General features: G+C 47.6%; 1 protein-coding gene across 3 annotated transcripts in view; it reads left to right on the forward strand.

Annotated features, from left to right (window-relative positions):
* The window catches only part of LOC142585679 (metabotropic glutamate receptor-like), a 285,137-nt gene that overhangs the window by 212,420 nt on the left and 51,303 nt on the right, over positions 1–21,414 (forward strand). For all 3 annotated transcript variants that reach the window (XM_075696623.1, XM_075696624.1, XM_075696625.1), the window contains one exon: positions 19,555–19,618. The gene's annotated coding sequence lies outside the window, so the exon portion shown is untranslated. The remainder of the gene's footprint in view (positions 1–19,554; positions 19,619–21,414) is intronic.

Genomic DNA, 21,414 nt, shown 5'->3' on the forward strand with positions numbered 1-21,414 from the left:
AGCCACCGCTTCCAACCCATCGGTCATCCCCAGTATACGTTCTACAGCAAGGCACTACATAGGTAAGCTACGTTGACTCAAAAAGCGCCGCTGATGCGACATGCTCGCTGTGATCCTTGATGTCAACGGTACCAGTGCTTGTAACCATGTAGCAAAAGTGCAGGATACGCCATGATGGGCGACATGGTCATTATGGAAGGGCTGATGGCAGTTAACGACTACAAACGCTCGCATTCACAGCCCCAACCGAAACGTTATGCGTGCGCCAGTGAAGTAACCCAAAGCGTGCTAGACCTCTTGTGTTAATGCGCAGTACTAAGGAAATCACGAGACAAGCACCGGCCCAAGCTGGTCTGTCGCTAAAGAAAAACTCAACTCTGCGTGTAACATCGCATGTGAGGCTAACATAGCAAGCCATGCTTAGCCTGACCCCTTCCCCATTTCTCCCAAGTGCAACTCGAGCCATAACACAAAAATGTTTTTACTGATCTAATCTCTGTTTTGAGCAGGGATTTCTTTCGTGGCTGTTACGGGCTTTTAAAACTACACTTATCTGTATATTTAGGTCGGAAAAATGAAGATCACGCCTTGCCGCGTTCGTTTTGTTATGGGGATTGCGCACTAACCTGTGTGCGGCAAACTTCACACCATTGTGGAGTTTACGTAGCACATCGCTTTCAACGTACAGCTCACAGTCTGAAAGGCGTCGATATCTCTCACTGTCGATATTTTTCTCAACATCAACGCTAGCATTTAAGCATAGATGCGGCATAAAAAAAAAAGAGCAAAAAGAGAAAGAAGTTACATTTCCACGGCTTTGGTACGCACTCATCCTTGGCAAAACAACCCGAGCCTGCCCGAGATCCTCCCGCTTCGTCTTTCCTTTCTTTTTTTCCCTCGCTTGCCGGTGGCGACGGTGCAAACATCGGTGCATCGCGTGAACGGTCTTCGATTTTCGGCGAGATCGCGCGACCAAACACAACCGCTCGCTCGTCACATTAACGGGATTACTTGTTCGGACGCCTGCGGCACCGCCAGTGCTAAAGTTCCGTGTTTGCGCAATGGTTGGCAGCTCTCTGCGAGCGCCTCTTGCAAGGCGGCCTTCCTCGAACCTGCCACAGAAAGTGCAGCTCGCAGTAGACGACAAATACCAGGTGGATACGCGGACAATCGCACGCTTCCAACATCGCGTTGAAAGGTTTCGAGGTGTGTTGAGCTCGGAAGGACGTCAACGCCTACGCGAGGAGCTTTCGAAGTGCCGCGCGGCCAACGTGTTGCCACAACCGTCAGGAGCAGCGCTACAGCTGTTATGGTGTTAGAGTCTTGGTCGTGAAAACATGTTCGCAGGGTTTATCAATGTTTACAGGTCGGCCGGCACGTGTGCTGGCACTTTCCGAACTTTCGGCGTGGTAGCTGTAAGGGTACGAAGAAGCAGCCTGATAGCTTAGTAGCTATCACTAAGCTGTGGTAGCTTGGTAGCCATGGTGTCGCGCTGCAATGAGGTCACGGGATAAAATCCCGGGTGCGGCACAAACGCATTTCAAGGGAGCTGAAAGTGGAGGAAAATAACCTGCTATAGAGAGAGAGAGAGAGAAAGAGAGAGAGAGAGAGAGAAGCGGTATGGGACAGACAGGAAGTTTAACTGGGTAAGGTTCTGGTTTGCTGCCCTGTACTAGGGGAAGTGCAAGGCGAAATGTCGGGTGCACGTTAAAGAATCCCAGGTGGTCTAAATTCACCCAACAGTCACCCAACACGGCGTGCGCCATAATCATATCGTGGTTTTGGCACGTAAAACCACAGAATATTTTTTTTCATTTGCAGGCGCGATAAAAAAAGTTCTTAAGCGCTGAAAAATAATGCGCAAGCAGCTTCGTTACATAAAGTAAGAAATGCAATTGCCTCGTATCAAGGCACCCGCTGCTGCGCTCCCGTGGGACGAAACAGCATGACACGAGAATCAGCTTGTTTCAGATGTAGTTTCTTCTTTTCTTTTTGGGTGGGATAGGGAACGGAAATAGTTCGTGCCTTCATATCTACGAGGTTCTGTGCATACGGAGGATCGTAAAACAGGCCACGGTTAGAGCGCGGACGACTGCCTACTTTGAGAAATGAAGCAACTATTCTGGCAAGCGCCAACATTTCTCTCTGCAAGCCACTCGCCGCGAATGTCCATTGCCGAAACCCATCCGAGATGCCGTGTATCAGACGCACACAAATAGCCTAAGGACTTATTGAAACTCATGTATGTATTGCAGTGTGAAGCATACAGCGATATTGAAAACACCCCTAGCCTTCCGTTTAATGTAAAATGTTCGCATTGTTTTATCTTGTACCCAGAAACTCAAGTGAAACAAATTATTTATTCCGGTGTTGAAAATTCTCGCAACTATTTTGTCACAACAAAATGTAAATAAATTAATGAGGAAAGTGTGATAATATGATGGGATATGAATAGATTATGTACGCCAACAATAACACCGTTCCGCAAGTATGCGTGGGAAATTAATTCATGTGAACCAAGATATTATAATTCTAGTGTCCCTTCTATTTTGGTACCAGTCTGCCTTCGCTGAACATTTCAGTTAATCATCTTGTTTTTTTTTTTTTTACATTTGATTTGGTAACATATGGGATATCATGCGAAGTAAATATTGCCTTGTGTTAACTTGTAAAGACATACCGTAGAACATGGAGAGTAGCAGAAAGTTCACGAGTGGAATGTGTCAGTCAGTCAAGAACTTTATTGAGGTCCTGAGAAAGTTTAAGCCGTTGGAGATCGCACGGCTCCTTGGGCCGAAACCGTAGGCGACGCCCAAGTCGGGAAGGGAACGTGGTGACGCTCCGCCAGTCCTTGGGCCCTCTGGACGGCCTTGAGTTGGAGTTTGAGGTCCGTGCTTTTGAGGGCTTCTTCCCATTCGGGCTCACTGGAGAGAGGGCCCTCTGGTAACGCGATACATTGCCAAAGCATGTGCGAGAGTGAGCAATAGAGTTCTGGGCAGTCTGGGCAATTTGCCGGGATTTCTGAGTTGTAGCTTAGTAGGCCTCGTGACGGATATACGAGTCCGTTTGCAGCATTCGAAACACGACCGCCTGCGCGCGTTCGAGTTTGGTGTGCGAGAGCGGGTATTTCATTCTGCCTTTTCGATAATGTGAGGTGATTTCTTGGTAAGTGAGTAGCGGATCATTAAACTGAATGTCCAGCCCCTCGGAGGCCGTGGGACGGTCGCGGGGAGCAAGTTCTCGCGCACGGTCGTGGGCCGTTTCATTGAGGTTGGGTTTTTGCGGGTGAATGTCTTTCCCCATGTGAGCGGGGAACCAGGAGAGGCATCGTTTGCACTCTTTTGAGCTCGCTAGTAGTATATGCGCTACCTCTTTCGATATGTTGCCGCTTTCGTAAGCCCGAATTGCAGCACGCGAATCCGTGAGGACATGGGTAAATGTGGGGTCTGCTATGGCGATGGCTACGGCTATCTGTTCTGCTTTAGCGCTGGTAGTCGATTTAACCGATGCGGATGATCGTAACGTTCCGCTGCCGTCCACAACTGCTATCGAGAAACAACAGCAACAAATGATGTATTGCCGTACTGGGCCGCGTCCACAAATGCGGTGGCTTCACGATCCGCGTCGGTGCGGTCGAGAATCGGGCGGGCGCGCGCCCGGCGCCGACCCACGTTGGATAGTGGGTCGACGTTTCTGGGAAACGGTGAGACTCTGTAGTTGTCTCTAATTTCACTCGGTAGGGTAACAGCGTGCTCTAGATAGGGAGATGGGGAGACATTAGCTTCGCTTAGAATTAGTCTACCGGCTTTGGACGAGGATAGGCGGAGTATTTGCGCCATAGTCTGAGCCTCGATCACTTCGTCGATGTTGTTGTGCATGCCTAGCTGATCAACCTTTGCTGTACTTGCTCCTTGCGGAATGCCCATGACCTGTGTCATGCTCTTGCGCATGAGTGTGTTTAGTTTCGTCTTTTCTATTTCTATGAACGGGGTTTCATTTCGGAGCAGTTTCACCTGAAGATGCGAGACACATGTACGACTGCACAGTGAAATGTTGCTATTCGGTACAGAAATCTATGTGGTACCAAGTAACGCTAAATTGCCTAAATAAAAAATACGTTCCCTTGCGTTATTTTTCAGTCCTCAATGCTCGACAAATTTTTCGAAACCTCTTGCCTTTACCAAAACGCTTTTCCGCTTCTGTCTGAACATTAACATGTGCGTTTCAGACGCGTGTATGCTAGTGACAAACAATGGGGATGCAGTGTCGCCTTTTTTTTAATCATAGCGATCCTACTACAAAAGAACGTGTTTTACCATAGTATAGTCCATAGACCAGCCACGGTTTCCGCAGAACTAGCACTCATTAACAGTAAGTACACACGCTGTTGAGTGGAGCCACTTACATTCCGTACCTGTACTTTATTTACTGTTGTATGTGGAAGGGGGGGGGCAGTGGGGAGGGAGGCATAATGATGAATACTGTTTATGTTTATGGATTTGATCTATCATACATGCGTAATAGACAAATGGCGCAACTGAAGGTCCCCGGAATGACGTAATGCGGACGACATAGCGCTACTACCGGACAATACAAGATATTTACAGACACTTGCAGATGTGTGTGGCAATTCAGGAATTACAATCCTTACTGAAGAGACTAGTAATTACGTGGTGTCGATTCAACAGCAAGTCGTAGCCATAATCAAACAATATAAATATCTCGACGTATACATAAACGAAGGAAAGAGTTACTCGAACACCCACCAAGACAATTTCAAAATAACGGCAAAGCGTAATGCAGCAATAACGAAAGATAGAGCACTTTGGGGCCACAGTAAATGTGAGGTGCTGCATGGAATCAGGAAAGGAGCAGTGGTGCCAGCGCTAACGTTCGCAAATTCCATTCTGTGCTTAAAATCGGATATCTTGTCGGGGCTGGAAGTCAATCGAAGATTGGTAGGCCGGTTGGCGTTGGGAGCTCGCAGTAAAACCACAAATGAGGTAGTGCAGGGTGACATGAATTGGGCCTCGTTTGAAGTCAGAGCAGCGAAGCGCGAAATTAGTTTTGAAGAAATACTCTGGAACGTACATCAAAATAAATGGGCAGCTAAGGCGCGCAAGTATCTGTTCCTGAGAAGCGTGGACACAGAATGGAGCAAGAGGTCAAGAAAGTTGGCAACCAAGTAAAGGGTAATTGAAAGTTGTAAGACAGAGAATTACATGCAAAAAGCGGAAACAGAAAAGACCATGGAGATTTACAAGAATGAGGAGAAGAAAAACATACCGGTGCAAATATTTGCGACGAGATGATGCGTGCGCAGGCTGCAGCAAAAACCCAGACACGACTCAGCACATCATAACGCAATCCGAAAGGATTCAACCAGTGAGACCCATAGGTGATGTACACCTTCCAAAAGCGCTTGGATTCGAAGTGGAAGCAAGCATCCACCGTCAGCAGCTGGGATAAGCAAGAAAGGTTTTGAGTGTTGATGGAAAAAAAGCCGGGAAGAGATTGATACGACCGGATCTGTCAGAGGCATAGATAGCGTTACAAGGTAGATAGAGAAATGCTGTGAAAAGAAAACAGATTAGATTTATATAAAAAAGTGCTAGGCATTAAAAGAATGTAAAGCGTACCTGAGTAACTCAAGCAGGCTACGTGACTATTTGTCACCGCACCGTTTTAACGACGATGCCAATAAGTCACCATCATCTTCCCGTGAAGATTTGTCCTATCGCTCGCTGGCAAAAAAAAAAAAAGAAGAGTAAAGGAAACGCAACACGTTCGAGACGAGCCCTTTCCTACGTGATCTCCCTAATCCGCATCGACAGCTTCTATCCAGTGATGTATGGCCAGGTCAGAAGGGCTCCATGAGATGGCTTGCAGGTGTCACAGCGAGTGAATTGAAGAGTAAAGCACATGAAAAAAAAAACAAGGATATAAACCACCAAGAACAAGACAAACAAGATGAAGAACAATGATTACTGCGAAACATGAAATAAAGGGACACGTCCTTTCGACACACACTGTACTGAAATCATAGACGGACAAGTGACAAGACCTCTCAAGCGCTGATTTCTCCCTCCGTGTCTATTGAACTGACGCGCTTGTTCAAGCCATCACGTCACTATCCTTTCGACGCCTGGGCACGTGTTTGAAGGACCGAGATTCGACTCCACTATGCATATGAGGAAGAAATTGGGAAATGCCTGCGACCGGGCCGGTGGGCTAGACATGCCGGTCCCGACGTGGGACTAGCCGGGTGCGCGACGAGTTCGCGTCCTCGCCGGACCTTCAATAAAGTTTCTTCACTCGCTCACTCAAATGTCACGTGAACAACCCGCGCGTGGTCTCGCGATGACATTAAGGCAGATGCGTCTGCCATATTGCGGACATTACTGTATTATTCTTCCTTCATTCAGACAGCTTTTCGTACTGCCTTCTTTTCATACTACGAGGCAGAAGTTGTATTTTCTTGTAGTTAGAGCGTCTGTCATGCGCTTTTTTTTTTTTTTCGTCCGTACCTGTATTTGCACTACTCCTTGCAGTATGCCGTGCCAACATGCCTGAATCGCTACCATTGTCAAGTTTTGTATTCCGTTCTGTCGCGATGGCTTTTCTAGGCTCTCCTAGGGAAACTACAACAGCCAAATAGAACGAAATGTTATGCCCAGAACACTCATCGTGTAATTTTCAACGTACATGTTCAACCCTTGCGTGACTGAATATACAACGCCGTTTAGTTACCTTGTCCTTTATCGTCCCTCGTAACGCTTTATGTTCACCTTATAATATACTCGTTCGCTCGAACCCACAACCATAGGTTCTACGATGATTTTTCTTATGCACGGAAGACGCCACCACAGCTTTCCTATCCAATGCTAAGGGCCATCAAGTGCAAGAATAGCTGCCGAGATGGCGAGGTTAAAGCGGCAGGGACGCATTGAACGCGTATGAGTTAATCGCACCACCCCTTTCCCCTGCACAGCGCTTTTCAGAGGCTTCGCTTCCTTACACCCAGTTTGTCGCTTAGCGTTCCCTCTCAACCGACGCGCTGGCCACCACCCAAAGCTCGCTTTACACACACGAGACAGCGCCTTGCGTCTGTGTTTACTACCGGTCGTTGTGCCGCGAATATGGCCCGTCGTAAAAGCGCAGCCGACTTGGATGCAGAAAAGCCCCTTTCTTTCTCTTTCCTTCGCCGTCTCCCGAACGGTGCCCATGCGGACGAGTAGTAGCCGAACAGTACGACTGTCCCATAGCGTGGGAGATCTCAGTAACGGTCGCCGTATCGCTGACCTACATGCTGCATGGTAGCAAGGGCAAGCACGACACAGCCAGAATGGGGACAGGCGTGTCCTCCCCTGTCTGTAATCCAAGTTCTTCTTGGAAAAAGAGCTCCCTCTCGACCTTGGATATTCTGTCGTCCGCTTGCGTGCTCCATTAGGCATGCAGCGAATCAGTGGCGGCGGTTCTGGGTTATACCACCGCCTGCAACACTGTGGTCTTGTTCCTACAGATTACCAAATAGCGTTAGTGCGTGTAAGCCCTTCTCTGACAATCTCTTGTCGCAGTTCTTTGCCTTTTGTTGTTTTCGTAAGCTGTCTTACCATGGGTGACATCCACTTCCTTTCTATTCTTCTTTTTTCTTCATCCTTGCGTGTGCGTGTGCGCTTGAAACTGCCTAAGCTACTTGAATAAGCCCTCCTGCCTTCTGTATATCTCTTTCTCTTGCACGTTTGTTACCGCTGTAGATGATTTTATTGAGTACCTTGCCTTGTTTTTTCAGTGTTTTCCAGTATTTTTCATGCTTTCTGTTTTGCTTGCCCTACGAAAAGTAATAGCCGCCGCCCGTAAACGCACCAACCTCTCCTTTTCATTTCAGTAAATAAATACATCAAATATGTCGGACACTTACTTCTCGGCTCTTTTTACGTATTTATTCAAGAAAGCTAGAATTGCAGGTTACATAGTTTCTTTCTTTTTTCGTTCCACACGAACTCCACTGACCTCTTGTTTAGGCGCGGTATCATTGTATTGTTTATTCGCTTGGTTTACTACGCGGAATTCTGTTTGAATTAAATTGCATGTAAGCATTGAGGCCCGTTTCATGCAGGTACTGCAACAGTAACTCATGAAATACGTTGTCTATGAGCCACCGTTCGTAGCGTTCAGGGTGACCATTTCTTAACTTCACATTCCTCAGCACTATTTCGCTTGCACCAGGGCGTGTCCAAAGTAGATGGCAGGCATCCGCTGCAACTTTCTAACGACTTGTGGTGACGATAAAGACTGGCGATGATAGACTGACTCATGCGCAGTGAAGTACGACGCGTACCTCTAACTCATCTCACAACAGTTGCGCGCTTGGAAGTCAGGCAGGCTAGCCACTGCTCTGTCGGGCAACTATGCCGGGTGATAATTTTTATCTCTTACTGAGTTTTTAAAAACTAGGCCGTTGTACATAGTTCTATTCTTTGAGCTGAATTAGTCAGAGAGGCGGACATTACAGGCACGAGAAATCGAAACACAGATCCAATTAATTGCCAACAATTCGCTAATTATCTTCTGAATTAATTACTTTACGTCACATTGCAATTTACGAATTGTGGCTGTTCAGTTTACAAGGCGTATTCACACAGATTGAATTTCCAGAATGAAGTCAGTTTGGAGATATGCGCCATCAAACTCGCCCTAAATATGCACTATTGTTCCACTGAGCCTTTTGTAACAAAAGGCTCTTTTATGCATTGAAGCATGAAAGTTGCTGCAACCTCTACGTATTTCGTCCCATAATTTGGAACATAATATCTCGAAGCTGGTATCATCCTCAAAATTCTTTTTAAGTAGACACGTCTTCCAAGCTCACCACCCAAAATTCGTAAATTCCTATTTATGCCTAAGGTAATTTATTAATAATTTCACTTGCGTTATTGTTAATTAGCTAAATTTGTGATTCGATTTTTCATGCTAATAATACTTTCATGCTAATAATAATTTTTCATCTTTCAAGTGATTCAAATCAAGGACAAGAATTATGCTGTCGGCCACAGGCGATTTTAAAAATTCCATCAAAAAATTAAAGATGGTCATCCCGTATATCCCACGTATATGCGGAAGCATTATATAAGCCTCTTGTGTTGCCATAGCACACTCATTTGTGGATTGGGGGGAGGGGGAGGGGAGCTCCCAAAGCCAACCGGCCTGCCCATCTTTGGTTAACTTCCAATCCCCAACAGATACCCGAATTCAAGCACACAATTGCATTTGCGAACGTTGGCCCTTGCGCCATCGCACCTTTCCAGATTCCACGCACCGCCTCCTATTTATTGTAGCATCAAAGTTACCAAAGTTCTCAGAGCTTGCGGACAGAGAGCAACGCTGCGACACATGCTCTGGGAATATGCCGGCAACCGCGGTAATGAAATTACCACCGTTCGCGAAGTGTCCGTGATCACGGCCGTTGCCACAGTACGGAAAGCCTCGAGTTCGCTTCTTGTCGACGACGCCCCGGCTGCAGAAGCCGCCGGGGACCTTCTCCATCGGAGTCGCCGCCGCTGGGAGGCAGCTCTTAAAAGTTCAGAGCTGGCAGACCAGCTCTGGGCCATCCGGCGAGCCGAAGATGCCGCCCGAGTCCAAGGACTTCGAGCTGCCAGCTGAGGCCACCAGAACAATAACTGTAGGACGGTTCTTTTCAATGCAGTTTCTTCTTCTTCTTCTTCTTCAATGTTCTCTTCATTCTGTTATTGCTTCCCGCAATAACTTTCGGCAATTACTTATCGCTTCCCCTTCATATTCAGATTATCTTGGTGGGTTTTTGAGTAAGTCTTTCCTTCCTTATGTATCCGCCGAGGTATTTAAATCGCTTCGCTATATGTATGACTCGTATTTTTCGTCGCGGGAGATTTGAACTGCAGAATAATCGCACTACTACATCAATTCCACCTTTCCCTGCAACGAATTCATCTATCACCGATAAACAAACTTTGCGATGGTTCTAGAAAGGTACTCGAAGATTCTAAACTCGTTAGATGTTACTTTCTTCCACTAGCCTAGCGTACGTCCCACCATAAGGATCATTACAGGTGTAAATATGTATTTGTGTTTCTTTTTCTAAGATTGAAGAAATCATTTGTGTTTATGCGTCTTAAACTATTTACGGCGCAAGGTGTTAAATTTGGTGAAATGAAGTTCCCTGCCCTGCTGACTGGAATACCCGTGCCTGTGCGTGGAAGACTCAGCGTGCGCTGCAGATGCTTGTGTAATACGCCGGTGTGATTACGTACGCTACACGTGTCCCACTGCACGGCGCATTTTTTTTCTTGTTTTTTTTTTTCATGCCTCTGCAAGTGCGTTGTCCAAGCTTCGTGATGATAAAGGCCTGAGGGGGAGCAGTAATTGAATAAAGCTCTGGTGGCCGCAGGGCCACGCACCAGCGTCCGCAGGCTGCCTCAACGCAGTCGATTTTCGCGTCTCTTTCGTTGTTGAGGTTTGCTTTTCCCTTGTAGTTTGCCATAGCGAGCATAATGAGAACGGCTTGCGTAAGCGGTTCGTACGAGAATGTACTCTGCGCGAAGCAAGACGCTAAAGCGACATGTATTATTTTTCGTTGCTGTTGTTGCTGCTGCTGTTTTGCTTGTTTGGGCGTAAGGTTGACAAATTTAGCCTTCTTTTGCTTTGCTGCTTGTTTACCGATGGTGCTGTGCCACTTTTCGTAAAGTGCGATAACAGAGGATAGCAATGATAGAGTTTACCAGTAAATATGGGGGATGCAAACAGAGCCCGTAATGTTACGCTCTGAATCATAAACAAAGTAAGCGACGATTGCGATACTTCCTCATGTGAAAATTGAGCGTAGCTCTCCACGTGTTTTTATTTCGCGATATATTGGCGGGGGCGGACAATCTGTCTCGCGCGGCTCGTTGCAAACGGAGCCGAGTGTGGAGAGACTGCCTCGCTAATCGGGAGATCACGAGAGGCAGCGCGTGGATGACGCGTGGGCGCGATTCACAGCAGCCGCCTCAGACTGACCTCCGCTCATGCAACGCGTCATATCCATACAAACGACGCGCGCTACTCAGGCGCCATCTCGTAGCCATCGCTGCCGCAAATCCCGTCTTTCGCGGCACTACGCTTTTTTTCTCCGCCTCCTCCGCTTTCCTCCTCGCGCTCTCTTCGCTATCGCCGTCTTTCATCTCCCGCTGCGCTCCGAGTTCGCTTTCATCGTTCACTGTGCTTGTTCGCTCGCTTACTAGAGACAACGCCGACGCCGACGGTCGCCTCAGGAACGGGCGCCTAAGGAGCTGCACTCTAATATAGTAATTATTAGAGCGCAGCTCTTAGGTGCCCGTTGCTGCGGCAAGCATCGGCGTTCCAGGCGTAACCGAGCGAACGATCAGTGAATGATGAAAGAGCAATGCGCAGTGCAGCGGGGAATTAAAGGCAGCGATAGCGAAGGGAGCGCGAGGAGGAAAGCGGAGGAAGAGGATGCAGCGTAACAATGAAGCGGAAAGCGGAGGAACGGGGCATGACGAAAGCGTGAGAAGAAAAGCGTAGTGCCGCGCGGAGGTGTGTTCTGCGCCGATCGCTACAAGATGGCGCCAGAGTACCGCGCGTCGTCTGTTCGCCCCTTTTCCCTCTGTTTCCGCTTTTCACCGGCTAACAAATGTTAAACGTTAACCCTCGACGCAAGACGCTTGCATGTATCAGAAGTTTCTCGAAGGTTATCGAGAGTTCTATCGGTGCTGTTTTGTCAGCAACGCTTTTTGTAAGTTAATTGTATGCTCGACGCAAATTGTGTATTACTTTCTGGAAGCCACGTGAGCAGCAGCGATTATACTGGAACCTTCGACCAGTCATGTATAAAAGCCAACGCGTTTGACTCGCAGGTCAGATCGTCGACTCCACTTACCGCTTTCGTTCTGCTTGAGTGTTACTTATTTTGCTGGGCACAAGTTCGCCCTATTAAAAGCTTAATTTGTAACTCACAGTTTCGGCACTGTGTCGTTCTTCGCTGTCACTACCACGTGGCAATATAATCATAGTACAAAATAGTGTTAGCCAGTTTTTTTTTTTTTTGAACAATCAACGACGCAACCTGTAGAAGTGCCTCGTCTGCCGCAGCTGATAAACGAGCTGCCCGAGCAGAGGCTCAGCGCCACCGCCGAGCGGACCCTATCGTTCAGAATCAAATTCTCGCGAAAACATATCGCGAATTCAAAACATCCAAACAGCTACGCTCAAAATTCACATTAAGGAGTATCGTAATCGTTGGCGAATGTTTTTTTAGCCAAGTAACACTTTTCGCGCTGAAATGCGTAGTGGTGCACTGGGACTTTACATTTCAAGCAAACATATCGTAATTATCTTTGGGGAACCTATTTGGCAGTCAAGTGTGCAATGAACGGGTGCAGAATGTACTTTAAATATATTTAGCTTTAGCTATCACTGGTGCTCTGTTGTCTGGCTTTTGAATCTTCACTTATTTGACCCGAAACGTCAACTTAAATTTCAAGTGAATGGCGCAAGCTAGTGGCCGGTATTCTATATATTTTCTTTTTCCTTTTACATCCTTTTTCATTGTTATCAACCTACGGTTATGCATTTGGCGCAGCCGCGCCACAGTTATCACCTACCTCACCAGCTGTCTGTGCCGTATGATAACAAATGAGTTGATTCGAAAGATAAGAATCATTGTGCAGATTTACCCTGTAGACTCGTGATTAGAACTCAGTCTTATTCTTGGCCTTGCGCCACTGTAAGCGCGTCCGTGCGATGAACCATACCACGGCTGCAACGATCTTATGTATACAATCGCGTTGCTTTTAAATCAAGACCACGACCAAACCCTAGCAGCAGGCATTAATACATATATATATATATATATATATATATATATATCCCTGCTGCCGCTAGGGTTTTCTATTTCTACAAGAATGTTTCTCGAAAATGAGTTCGATGCGAAGGCTCTGAGCCACAGGAACACCGCATCAAATGTAGAAAGAGGAACAGGTGTTAAGGGCGCTTAACATAGCTCAAGGGAGCATGTAGAAGTGTCTAGAGCTTTTCTGGCAACCAAGTGCGGAATAGCACATCGGAAGGAGGATTTCAATGTAACCGAGGGGACTTGGTTAATTTTTCCGTACGTAGTGTCATGGAGTGCAGTGAATAAAAAATCATAGTGGCGCTACGACATGTAATTGGAAAGAAAGTTGCAGCTGATCTGGAACAGGATGGATAGGTGGGCTAGTTGGTAACGCATATTAATAAAGACTTCCTGATTTGCTTCGACTACTCACAAATGGCGCCACGTAGAGAATGGCTACTGGAACGTTATTATTTCCATTTTTTTTTTCAGGAACCCATATATCACTTGGCTATTTCACCAATAGATGTAGTTGTTTTAGAGTTGCGAAAATCCTGGTTAACCTCCCTGCTTTTCCGCGGTCACTTATCTTCGTTCCTTTGTTGTGGCGGTGTCCTGCTGAACGAATGATTTACACGTTCTTAGTAATCTACAGACTTCTGTTACCGCTGCCGTGCTGTGTTAACTGCTGCTGTCCCGCTTTGCCGGTTAAAGTGTCTTTTCCTCTGTTACTTTTTTCTTCGCATTCTTGTATATTTTCCTTTCCGAAAAAGAAACATGCACATGCCTCTTCCCATGGTAAATACTAATCTGTTTGCTGCTTTTTAGTGCGATTGCAGGATACTTCAAGCAATTTCCGGTATCTGCCCATGTGCAAGTCTAACCGTTGCCACTTCACGCCAGTTTGGGTCATACTTATGTACCGCTGGTTACGTACCACGGGTTATGTGCCACTTGAAAATGTGGTACTGAGTATGTGCCGCTAGTATAGTGTGTCCGTAAAGCCACGGTGCACTTTTGACCAGTCGCAGGAAAGGAACAAAACAAGATAGAAACGCGAAATCTTCACCAAATGAAAGGAAAGCTCTCCACGTTTCCGTAGTGTGATGTACAGGGGTGTGCTAACACAGGTGATGACGCAGCACTATGATCTACGCAGCAGCGGGTCAGCCCGCGCCAGTCGAGATGTAGACGGTACAGATGAAAGTTCATTGTGTTCTGGGGTTTGATACATTCGAATCCGTGACCAAAATGCAACGTGAATATCGTCGCGTATACAACGAAGCGTCACCTCATTGGTGAAGATTTCACATTTCTGACTTTTTTTTCCTCTGACCGGTCAAAAGTGCACCGTGTCTTTACGGACAGACTGTATGTGGCCCTTCAATGAACCTCTCCAACGCCAACCTGGGTCACGTGGAACTACGACGCGTGTGAGTTCTCGTTGCCTGTGGGCGAAAAGCTCGCTTTCCAGTACGCTTACTAGCACTGGGTGTGTGCTACTGGTTATGTGCGACTGGTTATGTACCACTCTAAGTGCCACTGTGTAATACTACTGGTTATGGGCGACTCGGTATGTGCCGGCGGATATGAGCCACTAGGTATACGCCGCTGTTCATAATACTCAACGTCAAATGTGAAACGTACTATCACCAAAAACGTACCCATCATGAGATAGATTGCTAATCGCGTTAATATTGCCAATAATCTCCATAGAATGGATGTCCTGCAATTTTCTTTTGTCTCTTCCTTTCTCACCTTATATCTTTGCAGTTTCTAATAACAATAAGGAAGGCAACAAGGCAAAATGTTTTTCCAACGTAACGTTGCGTGTGGTAATCCACGTGTCCTGTCGCTTCGGTATAACATAGCCACACTACTCTCGCAAACTGCGCATGCTAGGTCATTCAGTACATCGAGCATGAACGCGACGCACAAAAATAAAATAAGAAAGACTGGCGAAGAATAGAAGAGGAAGCGAATGCGTCACTAAACGCTTGGCCTGGATCTGAAGCAAAAGAGACATGCTTCCAGAAGGGTTTGCGCACCGACGACCGCCGACACGTTATCAGTAAAGCCATCCGAGAAGACGATGCACGATACGCGGCGTACAGAGCACGAGTTCCATCGCTGTCGGCCACAGCCATCGGGCGAACGAAGCCCGCGAGCGTGTGGGCCGGCCCATCTGGTGACGAAGACTGCCACAAGCGAGGCTATAGGGGCATTAGGGGCAGCCGGGCATTGAGAGCGGTTCCGTCCTACCGCGCCAGGCATTGCACACGGGTGCGAGGAACCAAACCGTGTCTTTCGTCAATGCAAGAGACGAAAACAAAGACGAAGAATAAGAAGAAGCGTGAGTAACGGAAACGGCCTGGGGGGGGGGGGGGAGGAGTTGAGAGAACGTCACGGGATGTGGGAGGGCGGTGGTACTAACGACCACTTCCCGCGTGCGCATCTGCACGGGTGTCTGAGCGCGAGAGAAAGAGAGATCGAGAATCATTTCTCTCTGGTCAGCAGACGACGGGTATACGTACGAGCGATTGCCTCGTCGTCAGCCGCACCAAGGGGGTAAGAAGAGAGAGAGACCATCGGATGCTTTTTCTCATTTCTGGATAGTTCCTGTTTCTTGTACCAGTTTTTTTCTGCACAGCAATTGCCCCTACAGGAAAGACTGCTGGCGACACATCGGCAAAGCCAACGTATAGGCTCGGAAAAACAAACAAACAAACTCAAGAACGGACATCAAGACGAGCCAACCCAAGAAGGAACAAGCCAGCCAACATGGTTTGTATAGCTGCACCGCCGCAGTGCAACTGTAGTTGCCCGAAGCGCTGCCGTTTCGCAGTAAAGAGCTTGGGGAACGCCTGTCTCCGTGTAGAGCACCCTCCTCAGTTTCTCTTCGTCACCCCCCGTCCTTCTCTCTCTTTTTCCCTGCCTCGTCAGAGGTTGTCCGCGCTGATTACCGCGTATCCCTGTTTCCGACATGTGTCACCGGCGGCAGCGCAGACGAGTGAGCACCGGGAAAAGCGACGGAGATCGAGAAGGAAAAAAAAAAAAAGACTTGTGCTCTTCTGCGTTTCAGCATCTTCTTCGCGACATCTTGTTATCGTTCTCCGTTCACCGCCTGCTCCGTCTTTGGGTGGGTACCCTCGTTTTCTGTCGCTTTTTTTTTTTTTTGCCTACCCCAGATGCTTTTTTCTTCTGTGTCCCGCACCTCTCAAGCAGCAAGCCAAGTCTCTCCGTATAGTCGAGGCTTCTCGCATTGATAAAATGAAGAGAACTTCGAGTCTATAAGCGCGCTCAGGTCTCCGTGTCATACATCTTCCTCCCTCTTGCTCATAAAAGAGGAGGCGCACTTTGTCATCCAGTGTTGTGTGTACAAGCGTTTCTGAATCACTCCCTCGTCCTTTGTGTGCATTTAGTTAGGACCCGGCAAAGGAAACAAGGGACGCAAGCGGGCAAAGCGACGAGACATGAAAAGCGTGCTATTCCCGCCAGTATTAATGCCTGAAATTAACTTCTCACTCTAAGTAGGCGATGTTTCCTTTATTTATAGAGAGCTTGCTGGCGAGACAGGCTGATTAGCATCTAGAGGAGTGAATTTGAATTGGATTTATTGATAGGAAAGACAGAGAGGTCGACCTGAGCTAGTGCGCTCTAGTCTGCTACTCTGCACTGGGGAAGAGGGAAGGGGAGTAAAAATTTAGAGGAGAATTATTCGTGAAAGTACTGCCGTTGATTTCAGTTTATCACATCCGGAAGCTACATTCTGACTTGCCGTCAGAATGTAGCTAAAACGTATGCTTGAACTTGACATACGTTTGTAGAGAATTTCTTTGATTGCAAATCTTTTCACACTTCTGGCCCCTTCGTGCTTCGCCATTACGATTTATTAGTAGTCGAACCGTTACCGCTAACTTTACAACAAACATAACCTCAGTTTATGCGCCAACAAGCGCTTATATTCTCATTCAGGACTCCGATTGGCCACCGGAAAAAAACAGGCTACTGCTGGTTCCCTTTCATGCTTCATTCAGATGCCAAAAGTTTTTTTTTTTTTTTTGCATCTACCAATACACACCACTTCTCCTTGCTCCAAGCATGCCGTGGAGAAGACCGTGTCCGAAGTTCTGCTTCGTATTGGAGCCACCGCGGACGAAAACGAGCTGCCTTTCACGAGAGGCCGACGCGCAGATAGAGGCAGGCCAATCCTTTCACTGAGCCGGGCATTCGACAACAGGTGCAGCACCGTCTGGCATTCAGCGCTTGATGGCGTTCTAGTCGGGAGGGGGGGGGGGGGGGGGGGTTCGGTTTGTTGGCGACCGTGGTGAGCGGGCAGCTTCTCGCTTTTATGAGTGGCACTTCTTGGATGCCACACACTCCCTACTCAGTCATTCCCGGACATTCCTGCCTTCTTTCTTCACCATTATTGTGTTCCTTGCTTTCTTCCATTTCTCCTTTCTTCTTTCTCTCTTTTTTCTTTGTTCCCCTCTCACACCATTCGCCCTTTGAGAAGTTTCTCGGAGTCCCTCAAACTGAAGCATCGACGCGTTTATTCACCTTCCTGCATGACGTGAACAGATGGTGACTGCAGTCGAGATGATGTACGCTTGCTCAAAACGCGGGTGCGAGCGTAAACAAAACTGGTATATACAAACTGCAGCGGTAGTCGGGTGCATCAAGCATCTACCATCGATGCGCTATTCCATCGAGGTATAACTCTACGTTTGGCCCGCCAGGTCACTGCTTCAATTCTTGACAGCACTGGCCATTATTCCTATTTAAGGCTAAATGCGCGAAAAGACAGGCGTAGAGTTTTCCAGCGCACCTACATCGAATCCTAGCAGTGCGAATAAGCCAGGGTCGTACAGCTCTGGCGTTACTCCTAAGTCGCCAGATGCAGCTTGCGCTGTTCCCGACCACAGGCTAGCCGCGCGCGCGTGTAATCACTCCAACGGCGGAGTCAAGCCCAACAACTTATACATACTGCAAGTTTAAACAGCGCGACAATGCTAAAACACAGTAACACTTACACACGTTGGGCCCAACGCTGCTTTTTCCCGCTGTTCCTGTCCGTCCGTCCGTCCGTCCGTCCGTCCGTCCGTCCGTCCGTCCGTCCGTCCGTCCGTCCGTCCGTCTGTCCGTCTGTCCGTCTGTCCGTCTGTCTGTCTGTCTGTCTGTCTGTTTGTTTGTTTGTTTGTTTGTTTGTTTGTTTGTTTGTTTGTTTGTTGACGCTGTTTAAAATTTGCCGTATGCCGCACCAACATTTCCAAAGAGAAGTACTATTCAAAGCACACATCCACACAGACAAATATCGTGACAGCCCAGACTGCATGCAAATGATGGACCAGTGGTGTAGCAGCCAGCGTGCTATTAGGGAACACGATTGCACAACTTCACGTTACGCCGCTCCCTCGCAGCGTTTTTGAGAGAGCCGCACGCGTTGTCCCTTCTGCGGAGAGGCGCACGTTTAGGAAATAACCCCGGAGCACAAAGAGAGATAGAGAGAAATATAAATGCATAAGAAAGGCAGGGAGGTTAATCAGAGGGTATGTCCGGTCCGCCACCCTGTACTGCAGAACGGTAAAAATGGTACGAAATATAAGAGAAAGATAAGAGAGAAAGGAACACTATAAAACTGTTATGTGGGCGTTGTCACACTGTCTGCGAAAGCAAAGTGATTGCAGTGTGGTTTACTGTCAACGTAGTCATAGGATGATGCGACAGTGCCTCGAAGTCCTTTTTGTGCCGCCATTTTGTCCGTAGAGGTGTTTTCTTGAAACTGATATCTACCATGGTGGTTCAGTTCTTCGCAGCAGCTGTTGCCGATGAATGTCATTGGGCACGTGGTGCCTTTCAAGCCAACGTTGTTGATAGCTTCTCTGCCAAGTTCCCAGCATCTCATGTATGGAACAATGCCAAATAAAAAAGGGGGGGTTGAATAGTTTAATGCTGTTGTGCTGCTGAGTACGAGGTCGCGGGTTCGACCGCCTGCCGCGCCGGTTCCATTCCGATGGGGGATGAATGTGAGAACGCTCGAGTAGCCTGCTTCGGGTGCACATTAATGAACCCACGTAACTTCCCACGTAACTAAGCGCACAGTCCCAAGACGTTAGACACCGTTTTTCTTTTATTTTGTTTGCTTTCTTCTTTTTTTAATTGCAAACACGAACACGCCACAACTACGAGCTGTTATACTTCAGAGCAGATATCAAATTGAGCAAAAGTGATTATCACTGGCTATCCAATCAGCTACCACGCCGTCACGTGAACTTTGTTCCCTCTGTGATGGTCTGCCACGAGCATCGATAAGCCGAAATATAATGAGAAAACAAAGTAGGATGAGAAAGAATGACGCCATGGCGCGTGTTTTCTGTACGCCGTCTCTGGTTAATGTAATGTCAAATACAAGCAAGCATCGCCATTACGGTTCCGGAGGCCAGATGATGTTCCTGGTGGAATAATTAAGTGCCAACAGCAGTTGGTGTATAGAGGCCTGACAAGGGTTCCAACGGGGTACAACCGCAAGAGGGAGGTTTTACCTTACAATACGAATTGTACCATGCGATACGGTGCGATTTCATTGATAATACTCGTATGCATACGTGTTTTATTTATTATTACGCATTTGTATGACATGTGTGTTAACTAGCTTTGTCACGAATTCCTTGCCGTCATCCTTTCAGGTATAACCATCAGGCTGCCTTCATGTCTCATCTAGTCATCTGGAGGCTGGATTCTCCAAGGCTTGTAAGTTATTTCTGTCATTGAATTTTGCGATGACACTCCATGCGACCACATAGTGTACCTCCATGAGCAATAATAAAAGCAACACTCATCCTTGCACTTAACGCACCGTAGCAGCTCAACAGACATGTTGCACATTAATAAGATTTATCAGACTATTGTTCAACGCGAAAAACACCTGGCGCCCATGCACATACCAGGCTTGAATTGGCACATCGCGAGTCATCGCTGCTTGAAACAAAATTGTTCTTTCGCATTGCTGATGGCTGTACAATCACCGCCTTCAACTTGTGTCCCACGTTCTGAATGATACACTTATGTTTTAATGCTATCAAGTTTCATGGTAAGTAAAAAGTGAGAGCTGTTCCTTAATTTCCTTCATGTCAAAAACAAATTACTATTTGCTCAAATTTCAATGAATCAGCTTTGCCTGGCGCAGTTTCTTTAAGTGATACAAAGCAGCCTCTGTATGGCATGATTCAAATCATATTTTTCAATGTTAAATAAAAATAAATCCAGTTCTTCTTTTCAACGTCTTTATTACGTGGGCCATTACGGTGTTACGCTGCAATGAATTAGCAAAGAGAGCGAGTCAGCGGATGTAGGGGAACATATTCATATGCGAGCAGCTACATGGGAAGTTCTACGCTGAGCTCACACGGGCGAAACATCGAAAGCAGGACGTGCCGTGGTCGCTTCAGAGCGCTCTGTTAGCTTTACTAAGGCCCTCAAATACAACCATAATGCTGATTAACAGTGGTACAAAAAGCTAAGTCCCTGTACCCAACGTTTGGACAGGGGGACTTCTCTTCTTCAAGGCAGTTCTCGTGGAAACGCTGTTTACAGAGACATCACTTGTTCTACCCCTGTTCGTAACTTCAAGCCTCCTCCTTCCGGTGAACTTCGGCTTTAGTGAGAGAGAGGAAAGGCAGGGAGGTTAACCAGACTGAGTCCAGTTTGCTACCCTACACGTGGGGAGGGGAATGGGGAGGGAAGAGATCCTGCACTTAACTTGGTGCATGTTAAAGTGCGGTATAGACTCGTTCTATTTTTTTTTTTCGGCTTTAAAGCTGTATTACGAGAATAAGCGAGTCAAACGCGTTATTTCTGCTTTACTATCCGCTTTCGTGGCCCCCAACGTGCTCAGTAAAGTTAGTCACCGTCTTGCGGGACGGCTGCATAGCGGCTGGAGCGCTCTAAAGCGACCAGTGGAATATGCTATTAATGTGCATCCAAGTTTCAGAAGTACGTGGCATGTTACAAAAGGATGAATCATACTACAGTTCATACACAAGGTATACCCAGAAAGGTCTTAAACGCTCGTGTTCTTGTCGGCCGGGCACGTCGGGACGCCGGTGAACCGTGCAAGAAAAAAAGCAGCAGCGCATTTACCGACGAGCCGGCACCACTCTTCTCCTTTGCGTCCGTTTCGGTTCCGCACGGCGGATGGCGGATTCGATCGAGGGCCCGTCGGCGTGAGTCGCTCGTTGAGCACTTCGAGCGCCGCGGAGGTGCAGGCCAGCTCGCGCAACATCTGGCTCTCGCGTTTTCACGTTGGGCAATGCCGCGTGGCTCTAGCTGTGCGTAACCGCCATCGGGTTGTATTACTTCCACTCGGGGGAGCGGCCGTTTCTGTAGGCTCCAAGTCTGCAAGAGTAGCGTCGAGCGGTCCACGAGCTCGACTGTGTCGCAACTTGTTGGCGTGCCCTTGTGTAGCCTGACGTAAGTTCTCGCCACTTAGGCGGTTCGTTACGTGGGCGTGGGAAGTTTCGCACGTTGGGCCCCGCCGATGCGAGGCA

This window comes from Dermacentor variabilis, chromosome 6 (assembly GCF_050947875.1).
Source record: "Dermacentor variabilis isolate Ectoservices chromosome 6, ASM5094787v1, whole genome shotgun sequence".
NCBI lineage: Eukaryota > Metazoa > Arthropoda > Arachnida > Ixodida > Ixodidae > Dermacentor > Dermacentor variabilis.